The following is a 12,619-nucleotide window of genomic DNA, read 5'->3' on the forward strand; positions in this document are numbered from 1 at the left end:
GGTATTTGATAGTTTGTCTCTACAACAAGAGAAAATTAAGTAATGCTTCTCAAATTTAAATATGCATAATAATTACCTGGAAAACTTGTAGGCACACCAATTCCTTGACCTCAGCTCTAGAAATCCTGATTTAGAAGTGTGAAGTAAGGACTAAGAATTTGAATTTTGAATAATTTTCTCAGTGATGTTGCTGCTGCTGCTCTGAGGACCACATTTTTATTAACACCTCATTTGGGTTGGGGAATCTGGAGTCAGAATATTTTTATTTTAGTTTTGCTGCTGACTCCCCATTATTAGAAAATCTTTCACTATTTCTGACAATATTTTAAATACTATAGTGTACCATATGTCCACGAGTATTGATAAAATGCAAACTGTCATTTAGTTAGTCTGAGGTGGGGATGACCACCTGCATTTCTGACAGATGACACCCATTCTGCTGGTGCACCAGCCAGATAATGGTTACTAAGTTCCTAGGTCATTTTTTCCTTATGCTTTACATATATATTACAATTAAATGGTACACTTTGCAAATTGAGGGGTAAATTGTAAATGTCAGATGATAGGAGCAGATTGATGAGAGACAGGAAATAGAGAAGACAATTTTGAGTTTTAAGCCAACTAGGATAATTTTGGCAAATTCATAGAGATAGAGGAATCAGGAAGATCTTGCTTAAGAAAAATGTGGATGGGAGGATTTTGAGCCCTTGTAAACCTACGATGGAAATTAGTTTGAGAAATAATTCAGTCTTGAAACAAGAATTTACTTGTTGTGTACACATGATTGAATAATATTTCTGAGTATGTCAGTGTTCTTTAAGGAAAAATATTAACTCTATAATCTGCAAAAGGTAAAGATTGGAAGGTGTGAGAAGAGGCATCATTGAAGGATCACATTCAATCACCTCATTATAGAAATATTACTTGTCCAATCTGAGCTGTATCAACAATGTATATATCCTTGTGACTGATGGTTATAGTCTATTGAGTTTCCTAAGTATTCCAGTTGGATATTATAGAAGCATCATATTTGTGTTTGAGGCTCATGAATAATGGGTATTCCATGGATAGTGGAAGATACTTATCTATAATTTGTTAGAGTCCTGTATCAAGTCACAGGCACTTAGAATACAGAACAATTTGAGGGAGACCATAATGTTTGTAAAGCATGAAAGGAAAAAGAAATATTTTGCAGCTGAATATCTACAGAAAAAAATGTTACTCTCTTGCCTTCTCAAACAATTTGAATACTTGCACATCTATGAAGCTCAGGAGAAGATGTGATCAATAGGTTATTGGAAACAGTATTTTCACAGAGATAAATGATCTGTTAGAATAATAAGTGGATTTTACAGCTCATAATAGCTTAACTCTGAAAGAAATGTTTGGTTGGTTTAAGACACTGGTATATATGATTATGTCATGATGATGTCCTGGTAATGTTCTATCTAAATAATGCTTCAAATAATGACCTCTGGTACTAAAAAAGGTTAATAAATTTTCGGTTGTTTTTCCTGCCATAAATCACTGGCTGTTTTGCTTTTTGGGTACTTTTAGTTTCCTTTTTAGATTTTAAAGTGCTCATTGTTAAAATCTGGACATTTTAACATTTGATTTGCAATCATTTAAACTCCAAATCAACAGAGAGATCTTTCTAGCATTGATTTACTCTCAGAGGGTCATTCATAAACATATTCATTACAGACACACTCAACGAATATTCAATAACACATCAATCACTGAGCTATTTACGTTAAGAGACACAATTGAAATTGAGCAATATAATTCAGTGAAATTACTGGTCTTTTTATGTATTCATCTAAACCTTGGTTGCTCAGTCACTGTAAACAGATTCATTGAAAACAATTCGCTTTTCTGTTGTTTCAGGATTGATCCTCTCTAACACATGATTACTCTTAATTCAGACAAAATATTTCATTTCTTTAAGTACATGGAGAGGAATTAAGGCCAGCTGAATGCAATAAGGGACGAGGAAGGAAGACGCTCAATAAAATGAAATCAAACCTGTTTACAAGTCTGGGATCTAAACACTTGTGAGGCTTGTGGTTTTGGAAACTGCATTCAGATGTTAGAGGGGAAAATGATGAATGCTAGATAAACATGTTTAAAATGGTCTGGGTCAGATTCATATTCCTCATGGCTCCCTAAGTACCTCTTTTAAACAAAATCTCCCCGTAATTTCAAAGAGATTTCACTCAGGCAAAAGATCAATAAACAGTGGAGGGAGAGAGAAATTTAATGTTCCTTGGAACATCAAGATATGTCTATCGTGCAGAAGACAGAGGTAAAATATGGAAGCATTCATAAAACAATCAATGTACGTAGTCATTATAAGATGCACCAAATTATCATCTCATGCAAGTGATAGATCTTGGTTTCCTAAATCTGTTTTGTGTTTCCAGCTCCTCCACTTTGAATATATGATGCTGAAAATATATTATTCATGGCCTTCAGGAAAATTAGAAACAGAGAGTGGTAAAACATTAAGAAAATTTTTAATTTCAACTTAATATGTTGTGTTTATTTAGAAGGTAATTAAAATCAATGTAAGTCTATTTGAGAACCATAAAGACAATCATCAACTAGCTAATTATTGTTTCAGAGTTTCAGTGCCCTGTGGGTCTATGTATTTATTTAATGATATCTGAAAGTTGATAATTATTTTAAAGGAATGAGAGCAGCCAGGTTGGGGCTACTGCATTTGCAGTCATTTTGGATCAACACAACCTAAAATAAAGGGTTATATAAGAGATATCTGACTGTTGGAGCTTTTTAATTTGCTAACTTTGGAATTCTGATGACTAAAAAGAAGAAGAGCGAGAGGAATTGGCATTTTATTTCCATGTGGTTGAGCTTTTCAGTTACAGTCAGGCACTTCTATTTTTATTTCTTGAAGCTGAGCCCATTTCCAAGTAGGAAGCTGTAGAATTATTGGTCTCACTCCCAAATTTAGTGCAATCTCTTCCAATACTAAGGCTAGGTCAATCTTCCCTGTCCCCTGCATTAGACCTACAAACAGATCAGATCTCATGACAAGCAATAAGCATAAAGGACAAAAGGTTGTAAATGAAACATGGAACTAGTTTGAGTTGAACTAGAATGGAATCAGCTGCATAATCTAAAGTTCACACTGTGCTTTGATCTGAGAATCTAGCTGATTTCATTCCATGGTATTATTTTATTTTTTTCCTTTTCTTTTTTCCCATTACTCTATGCTCAGATACATAAAGGTTAGGTCTTTGTATATTATGCATTGGAAAAATTATTGTTGAAGAATTAGCCTTGAAAGGCATTGACTGTACCTTAAAAACAAAAAAGCACCCTTTTGCTGCAACTTCCATTAGTTGTTTGGAAACAACTGTATGAAGCCAAGTTTGTACTCCACTGTTATCAGCCCATTTGGTGAGATCGGAATTTGCCTGAATTACTCTGAAGGGTAAAATATGTTGACTGACTTTGCACTGCTACCATTCCAGAAGGCCAGCTAATATCATCACTGACTGTCAGCGGCAGCCAGGCTCTCACGATCATGACACATAGTGGAAATTTTCCTGGCTTCCATACATCATCATGCCTGCCTGGTGTGTGTCACACTGAGGATAAGCACAGCAGGACAGCCTGCCAAAGCACTTGACAGCTCTGGCATACCAACATATGGAATAGCCCGCGCAAAATAAAACACTCTTTCTGAATTCATTCATCATGAGTCAGGAATCAAGCTTTTTATTTTAATATTTCTATCATTCATAGGTGTCATGTGTATGGGATCTATAAACTTTGTTTATAGAAACTGGGCATTCTGGTTTTCATACTCAACGTCATAAGAATTTTAATAAGCATTTGAGAAGTTGTACTTCATTGGTTTTGATTGTTACTTGAGTTTCATGTGTTCTTTCCAGTTCTTATTTATAGTGGATCCCAAAATCCTTCATAACACAGAAAGAAGGGCCTTTGATTTTGACGATTTAATCAATATTCTTACATAATTGAATCATGTCATATTATTATTGTTACTCAGCAATTAGAAAACCTCACTATCCAATTAGAATTTTCAAATATGATAAAATTCTGTTCCATATTCTAATGCTAATAATTTCATCTTTATAGAAGCATTTTCTAAAAGATGCCAAGTATGAATCTTGCAATTTTTTTTGTCTTTTTCTTTTTTATCGGTACCAGGGATAGAACTCACAACTGCCTGCTTGCAAGGCAGGCACTTATGCCGCTGAGCTAAATCCCCAGCCCTGAATCTTGTAATTTATAGAGTGGCTACATTTGTTTTCAAATAACATTCAGTGTTTTTCATTTACCTAGTTAGTTATATCTTCACATCATGCCTATCAATGAAATACTTAAGAACTCTTTGACAAGTATGCCATGCTAGTAGAAAATAATGTGTGAAGGAGAGAATACTTTTTCTCAGTTGAATGCTTCAATACAGTAACTATAGGATCCACAACTATAAGAAGGTAAGAGGAAGAAATAGATCAACCAATCCTCTATATGATAGATACTGAATATTTCTTCTGGGGATTTCTGTCCAGGATATGTTGGGAATACTTTGAAAAAATACTCAAACATAAATATAAATGTAAAAAGTCTTGCACATGATTTTTATTCTTTTGTACCTCTCCAGTCGCTTTTCTAGATATATTCATCACCTCATAGGAGTGTCAATTGGGGAAAAATTGCATAGATCTAGGTGGAAACTAATTAATTAAAAACACATATTATTAGATTTAGATGTTTTGATATGTAGCTATTCTGAGGAACAATTAAATATCTCACCTAATGGTTCTGAAATAGACCAAATTTACCATTTTATGAGTGACACAACTCAGATTCTCAAATCTTCCCTTTTGTTTTTTTAATGCTAGAATTGAACCCAGGTCCTTCATACTGAGCTACATACATTTCCAAGACTGTTTCATTTGATTTTGTATTTTGAGAAAAAGTTTTATGAAGTCAATAGGTTGCCCATCGTGGGCTCAAACTTGCTATTCACCCGTCTCTACCTTCTGAGTAACTGGGATTACAGGCATGTGCCACCATATCTGGCTTCTCTTTTCCTTTTTGTGTGTGTGTGTGTGTGTTTAAATGACATTAAAACTATGCTAAGTGAGGTGTTGAAGACTAGGCTATCAAATAATTATGTTTCAGTTCAAGGTGTCTCTTCGTCATTACAACAGCTACTGATCGTGCATATATTATTTTGTATTAAGGAGCATTTAACAAATATTTTGTTCAATAAACAGTGTTAATATTTCTTTCCCATCATATATAGTTAGATGTTAGTGTGAAGCTGTGAACTCTCCATCAAGCTTGTTGGGAAATGGTTGCAAAGAAGGAATTGTCAAGTAGTTACCTTAATCCTTGTGGGAAGACTGGGTTTACTTTTGGGAAATATGAGAAGAATTTATTTAAGAAGAACTGAGAGTTGGCCTTTCTTCCCAGTTCCTGCCTAAAGTACTCTTTACAGATGCTATTTTCATCTCTTAAATATCTATCTAGTGTTTCAAAGACTGACTTGAATTCTGTAGGATTTTCATATATGTCTTGTTTCAATTCACATACGTATTCTGGTAAAGCTCTTTCCCTAATTTTATTAAAATGAATTCTTTATAAGTTCATAGATTCAAATATTGATAATATTTGAGATGCAAGTATATACTATGATCTCCACCTATGGAGTTATTCAAACTCCAGAGCAGAAAACCAAAATCTATGTGTGTGCATTTTACACATATTCGTAAGTAGAATATAGTTGAGAAGTGGTTGAGAAGATAAAACCATGTCTTTATGTGCAAAACTCCACATAAATAAAAATAATGATGAAATTATGCTTGGAAAGTGATTACTTCATACTGAGTTTTTCCCTAAGCACAAAATGGAAGTTAAATTTTTAAAGTATAATTATTGGCTATACATATAAGAGGTTTATACATAAATAAGTATTGCAATTCTGTGCTTTTAAATAAGCCAGTTAATGTATCTGATTACAATTACCTCTTTTGCAAAACAATCTGGTTAGACTATGTATCTTTTTGATGTTTCCAGGTTCTAGTACTTAATGGTTCTATGATTCATTTTTAGCAATTTATCTGATTTCATTTATGAACTTAAAGTTACATACTTGCATTAGGCATTTCTTAAAACGATTTCATACTATTTTTTAGTAATTTAGAAAGAAATTAAAGAGAGAGAAAAACAGACAATAGGCAGAAATCAGAAAGAGTTCCTGATTCCCAAAGAGAATGTAAGAAAAAAAAATAGTCACCATACATTTTGTTGTTAATTTTATGCTGTAGATATTTTGGATGCTCCTTGTTAACTTTTTATCACAGCTTTAGAAAGACACTCCTATTACTACCCAATTTGGCTGCTTGGTAAACTATGGCTCAGAGAAACCGCAGATTTATAGCATCAGGAAACGTTGGATTTTGAGTGTTACTTACAGGCTTTCTCAGTAGATCAGGTTGCGGTCTTTGTTTATCAGGGTGGGATAGGAAAGAGAAACGCACATCCAAGGGACAAGTAGCACTTAGGACTTTAGTCTGCTGGCTCTATATTGTTTTAATAGATTTTATAAATAGATATTATTTATATATAATATAATAAAATAATGCTAATAATAAAATATTGACCACATAAAAAGATTCAAATCTAGAGAAAATGCCATTCTTGTCTTTTCATTCAGCACCGTCATCGTCTTTTATACCTACTTTCGCATCGACAATATTCCTAAAAAATTACCTTCTACAAGTGATCACTTAAAAGATATTATTTATAAAATAATATTTGCATTGTTCTTTAGATTTACTAATGAATATTGAGCACTTTGTGTTCAGTTCTGTGAAGTCAAAGATAATTTATTTCTATTCATATAATAATTGAGAAACTATCAAATATTTATTATTAGATTTAAGCTGTGGAAATGGACAGAAGGAAAATGAATCTAATTTTTAAAGAAGAAAAGTGTAATTAAGTCTTTTTGGGGATGAGTTTTCAAAATTATTATAAATAGAAGGCCCATCTCAGCTTGATTACTTCAAAACAGCTTCCTGCAACCTCCCACCAAGTAGATGAGCAATTAGTATAATCACAGCAATAAGTCAAAGACACTTGCTGTTCAAACTTGTGTAGTGACTTTTCCTCTTGGCATTGCTCCTAGGCTTTTCCAATTGGACACACACAGACATGTATGCACGTATTTAATCAAATTTCATTTGGTAAGAAGGCAAAATGCCTAGGATTGGCTGCTTTCTGTATCAAGGTTAAATAAAGGGCACTAAACAAGTAAATCTGTGCTGAAAAGAATGGTGGCCAAGCCAGGGATATTCTTATACCCCAAACAGTCATGCAGATGGAAGTCTGGCCAACAAAACCATAAAGCATCAAGTCTGACTGTGAGTCAATCTGTCAGCGCAAGCACAAGGTGACTCAGGGAAAGACTGCATTTTGTTTCCTGATAAATACTTACCAGTTTTAGTACATTCATGTGTGTTGGATATTGTTGGCAAGAAAGGATAAAACTCCTTCATTAGAATGAAGAATGAACTTTAAACAACTCTCTGCAAAAAATCATCAAGTAAGAATAACCAAGTGAATTGAATTTTTTAAAAAAGTCAATAGGCAAATATTAAAGTTAAATACCTTGAATCTATGCTTCGGTTTAAAATATCAGTATAGTCATCTGCTACTGAGTTGATTCAGCATGTAATCATTTTTAAGAAACAACAGCCCAATGAAATGTGCTTTGTTTGCCAATAATGTCATTTTGGGTTATGTTTTTTGAGTGTCTAAATTTAAGGTTTGTTGTAGGTTTCATTGGTTTATTTAATTGTCACTTTAAGTTGCTAGGTTATTTGTTTGAATTTTCTATGTTTAGAGAATTGTTTTTTACATGGGAATTAGGGATCAGAACTCTTCTTTATATTGCTATATATTTTAATGCTCACTGAGGCTAGACAAAAATCTATCCTATTGTTCTACTTACAACAACCTTGATTTGTCACTAACTTGCAAGTTGCCTTTCTTTTCTCTCCCATTACAGTAATTTACCAACTGATAGGCAAAAAGTTAATTTTAACTTTTCATGAGACTCTGCTGAGATGTATAAGAATGGATAGAGCAAAATACCATTAATGGGTAAATTATAGGCTCTCCATTGTTTTTACAATAGTAAATAGGTATTCTTTCGTGGCCCAGAGGAATCTGACTTTTCTATTTAAATGATATAGATATTTAGGGTGTGTTCTTAAGAAATAGTATGTTATATCTCTGTAAGATTTTTCTTGCTAAGCAGTAATTTTTGAGAAAGGAGATTATTAGTATCAGTATCAAGACATAAGACCAAAATGGAAAATAATCCAGGATGAAAGAAGATTGGTTTGTGACAGTGTAAATTATCCTGAAACTGGATATATGGAAAATTGAGAAGAGCAGGAAAAGAGAAGAAGCTATAAAGGCAGAAGCTTCAAGGTCAAAGGCCATTGCCGCGTAGAAATCTGAATCAGCGAGGGAACTGAAACCTCAGCTTCATCCTTCACTATCACAAAAAGAAAAGACTACCATACATATTTAAATATATAATTTATTATTGATGCCATAACATGATAATGCACCTGACTAAACAGTTGAACTTTATCCATATTAATATATTGTCAATTGATATCATGTAAAATTTGGCTAATGCTTGAAAAGTAGCTCAATTGCAAGTAATGTGGGTGTTTTCTGCTGAATTCTGTTCCTTCTATTCCAGATCACATGTTGGAGTGCTAACCTTCAATATCTCAGGATGTGACTATTTGGAGATAACTCTGTAAAGAGGTAACAACTTTACAATGAGGACATGAGGGCACACCCTAATCCAGTATGGCTGCTCTCCTTATGAGCAAAGGAAATGTGTACATACAGAGGCACAGACAGTGACCCTGTGAAGAGCAGGGGAAAGTTGGCTTTTCACATGTTAAGGAGACAGGTGGCAGAAAAAGCCAACACCATGCTTCATTTTGGACTTCCAGCCTCTGTATATACAGAAATGAATTCTTCATAATTAAGCTATCTACTCTTGATTTTTTTTATGGCAACCTAGGAAACTAATACAGTGGGACATTATGTTTAAAGGTCGACTAGGTGAAGGAAGAAATTTCTACAGAACATGAAATACTGATTGATGATTCATTCCCTTTTATGAAGGTAGATTTCACCTGGCCCAACCACCCACATGGTAAAAGAATTTAATTAGGGTGCACATTATTTTTTCTTTGTAAATTACTTTTGGAGATAAAACAATGATTACCCTGAAAAATGTTAGGGAAATTTTTTTTTTAAATTAGCAAGGCTATTGGGTGCATAGAGAGAAAAACACCTCAGCAATGAGGTACCTACTGAGATTCATCAATGAGGTGTACATTGGGTAAGGGATAGTGAGTGGGCAGCCATACACATGTGTTGATCAAGAAGTAGCAGATTTTGCTTAGTAACAATACTTTTTTGGATATAAATCAGTAAATGTGAGTCATTAATCTGGATATCTTGGAATCAAAGTTATTACAGTAAACTCCCTCATTCTTTAACCAAAGAAATTTATATATATATATATATATATATATATATATATATATATAAATTATGAGATATACTGTGATAACATGCCAAATATGATGCCTATTAATGTTGTTTTTCAGTGAGGTAGGAGGCGATGTCTTGTAGTTACTGCTTTCTAGAAAATGAGTTCTTTCAACGAAAGTGATACAACAAGGCAAGATTATTACTTGATAGCTCTGCTACTTGAGTTGATGTCTGCATTTTTCAGGACTTAGATCTCAGTGTCTTGATAATTAATGAGGAGCACGATATGAGGCTTTTACAGTCACCATCTCTTCTGGACACCGAGGAGGGGAGAACAGTAACATTCCTACATGATCCCTGACACTACCTGCATTCTCAAAGAGCTGCCGGCTCATCCTTCCTGGCTTTTGGATGAACTCTTGTTTTTTCTTTCTTTTTTTTTTTTTTTTCATTTTGCTACAGTTTCATGGCTAGAATTCAAATTAGGCCTCTAAGTCTCCAATTCTGTCATTGAAGCAAAGCTGAAAAACTGAAAATAATTTTTTCATTGTGATCTGCACACCAGCTCCTTATCCAGATGGGCAGGCGCCCCCGAGAAGCGGAAGCACCTCTCAGTGCTCTGGGGTCATGCTGTCAGCTTTGATGCTGACCAGCAAGGGACACTTAGCTACTGTTTGAGCAGTGTTCTGAGAGGCGGAAGGAAGCTACATAACCTGATTAAGTATCGAGATATCATTTTAAAGGGATGCTCTGTTCAATCCACAATCCTGTTCCTTTCTAGGAACATGCCAACTATTGGTTAATCAATATTCTGTGTACCATCCTCCAAATCTTCAATTTTCAGTACTATTTTTGACATTGGAGCTACAATAGGAGACTTGTCATTCTGCTGAATATTTTGAAATTAGACATTCAGATGTCTAAAAAAGCAACTCAGAGATGGATCAAAATTACAGACTATCAGGGGAATTACTTCCATATAGTCTATAGTGCATTTTATTTTTAATTTTTGAAATTTGATTTCTTTGTTATTGAATATTGAACTAAATATGGTGGGACTTTATAGCAAGTATGTTTTCTATCCTAAGGTTATTAGTCACAAATTAATCTGCCACAATAATTCATCAGTATGTCCTTTTTCCTGTGAATGTCAGATCATTTTTCAACGGCTCTTTGAAAATGATTTCTGTCCTCATTTTACAGATGGTGATACTAAGGCAGAAAATGGTAAGGTAATTTACTCACAGTTTCTCAGAAATCTATACTCTGTCAACTTCCAATTACAAATCATAGTGCACGCTGGGGCATATGTTGGGCTTCCTTTTGATTAATAGGGAGGAGGCCAGGCTTGATGACCCCTGCAGGAGGCTTCTAGCCCTACAGTACCAGGATCTTAATTCTGATGAATGGTCCTCATGGTAACTAGAACCAATCTATTCCCCTACACTTTTCTTCAAGATTTAAGACAAAGCACATACTCATACAAAATGATATTTTTCCTCTGTGCTAATTTGGAGGGATGGAAAACTATTTCTGCTAAGTATTATTATATTCTGATTTATTTGTGACTGTAAGTTGGTAGAAGGACCTATTTCATTTACACGTTTGTTTGGAAACCCTACAGAGATTTTGGAGTGGGGGAGGGACGTAGTGCGAAGCACGGTTCCAGTTCAGAGAGTGACACGTTTGTACTGGACAAAATAGCACGTGTTCTTCTAAGCTTGCTATGTGGGCCCCAGCGGACGGCACTCCCAAAAGAAGTTTCAGATTTTTACCAACATTAATTAAACAAGTTGCACATTTCCCAGTAGAGTCTGTGAATAAGGTGTGAATTTAAAAAATAGTTTTAATTAACAAAATGATTTTGTGTTGTCTTATTTGTTAAACTTGTTATTTTAGTTTTAATACAGTACTGTGATTCTGGATACATTGGGCAAACAATAATTTCACTTGGCTTTAACTAGATAAGAAGAGCAAATATATTTTTCATCATTATTGTTTCTGTGCTATAAAGGCATGCATTAAATAAGATAGAAGCTTCTATGTGTGCAAATGTGATAGCAGCCATTACATATAATCTTGCCATAAGCATTAATGTTTCCTTTTCTTTAGAGGTCTGTTTCTCACCTTGGAAGCTGTCACGGTTTATGTCAGTGGCCCCCAGGCCTCATGCATTTGCATTGTGCATTTTTGATTGGTTCATTGTCTAGCACTTGGATTAGGGTGTGAGTGCCTAGGGGTGGAGCCAGCATGTAATATAATGGCAGGAAGAAGGTGCGTCTCTCGTTCTTTTGCTGGTTTTTGCCTTGCTGTTTGCAGCCACCATGAGCTGCCATGAGCTGCGGCTCTGCCACCCTGCCTTGGAGCCAACTGAGTATGGACTGAAACCTCCAAAAACTGTAAGAAACACCACTGAGCCCACTAAGGCCAAAGTTTAGTATCTGGTCTAACTTTTAGTTTCTGAAAAAGTGAAAGATCTAGAAGATGGTTTTAGATTACATACATTTTACAGTTTTGTCATGACATGAAAGAAATATTTTCTAATGGAAAAGAATAAATCAAAAATATGAATGAAACTTTTATCATTGTTTAAAGATCTATGGAACTACAGTGGTGGTAAAATGAGTCTGTATACAAGGTAAACTACGCAAATCTGCATATAAAGGAGAAAATTTTCATCTGAAAAGTGTGTGATTCGTGTTATTTTCTACTCATCACATTTCTCTTCCTAGGAACCCTATCAGAAGTATATATAGCATTTATTTAGGGTGATCTAAGGCATACTCCCCCCCCCCCCCACCAGGGCTAAAGCAGATAAGCTATTGGCTGATTCTCGTGACCGTTTCATCCCAGCGGGCTGCCTACCGGTACACTGTTAAACTATGAAATCCTGTTGCAGTCACGGCTGCTGAAAAAATAAACTTAATGGAAGAGAGAGCTTCTCTATAAAATATGAGCCTCCACATTGTTTTATATGTATACTGTGTGCTCTCCACAAATGTTTTGACGAATATCTACAAACTTC

The 12,619-nt window shown here is 34.6% G+C and overlaps 1 long non-coding RNA gene across 1 annotated transcript; it reads left to right on the forward strand.

Moving 5' to 3' along the window:
* The first annotated feature begins 7,437 nt into the window (after positions 1 to 7,437).
* LOC106026709 (uncharacterized) lies at positions 7,438 to 12,334 on the forward strand. The gene is made up of 3 exons (XR_001200288.2): positions 7,438 to 7,609; positions 8,783 to 8,850; positions 9,839 to 12,334. It is a non-coding gene; the product is annotated as an uncharacterized LOC106026709 (long non-coding RNA).
* The last annotated feature ends 285 nt before the right edge of the window (positions 12,335 to 12,619 follow it).

The sequence above is a fragment of the Cavia porcellus genome, unplaced genomic scaffold (genome assembly GCF_034190915.1).
Source record: "Cavia porcellus strain 051 isolate PalLab524CR breed Dunkin Hartley unplaced genomic scaffold, mCavPor4.1 scaffold_22, whole genome shotgun sequence".
Lineage (NCBI taxonomy): Eukaryota > Metazoa > Chordata > Mammalia > Rodentia > Caviidae > Cavia > Cavia porcellus.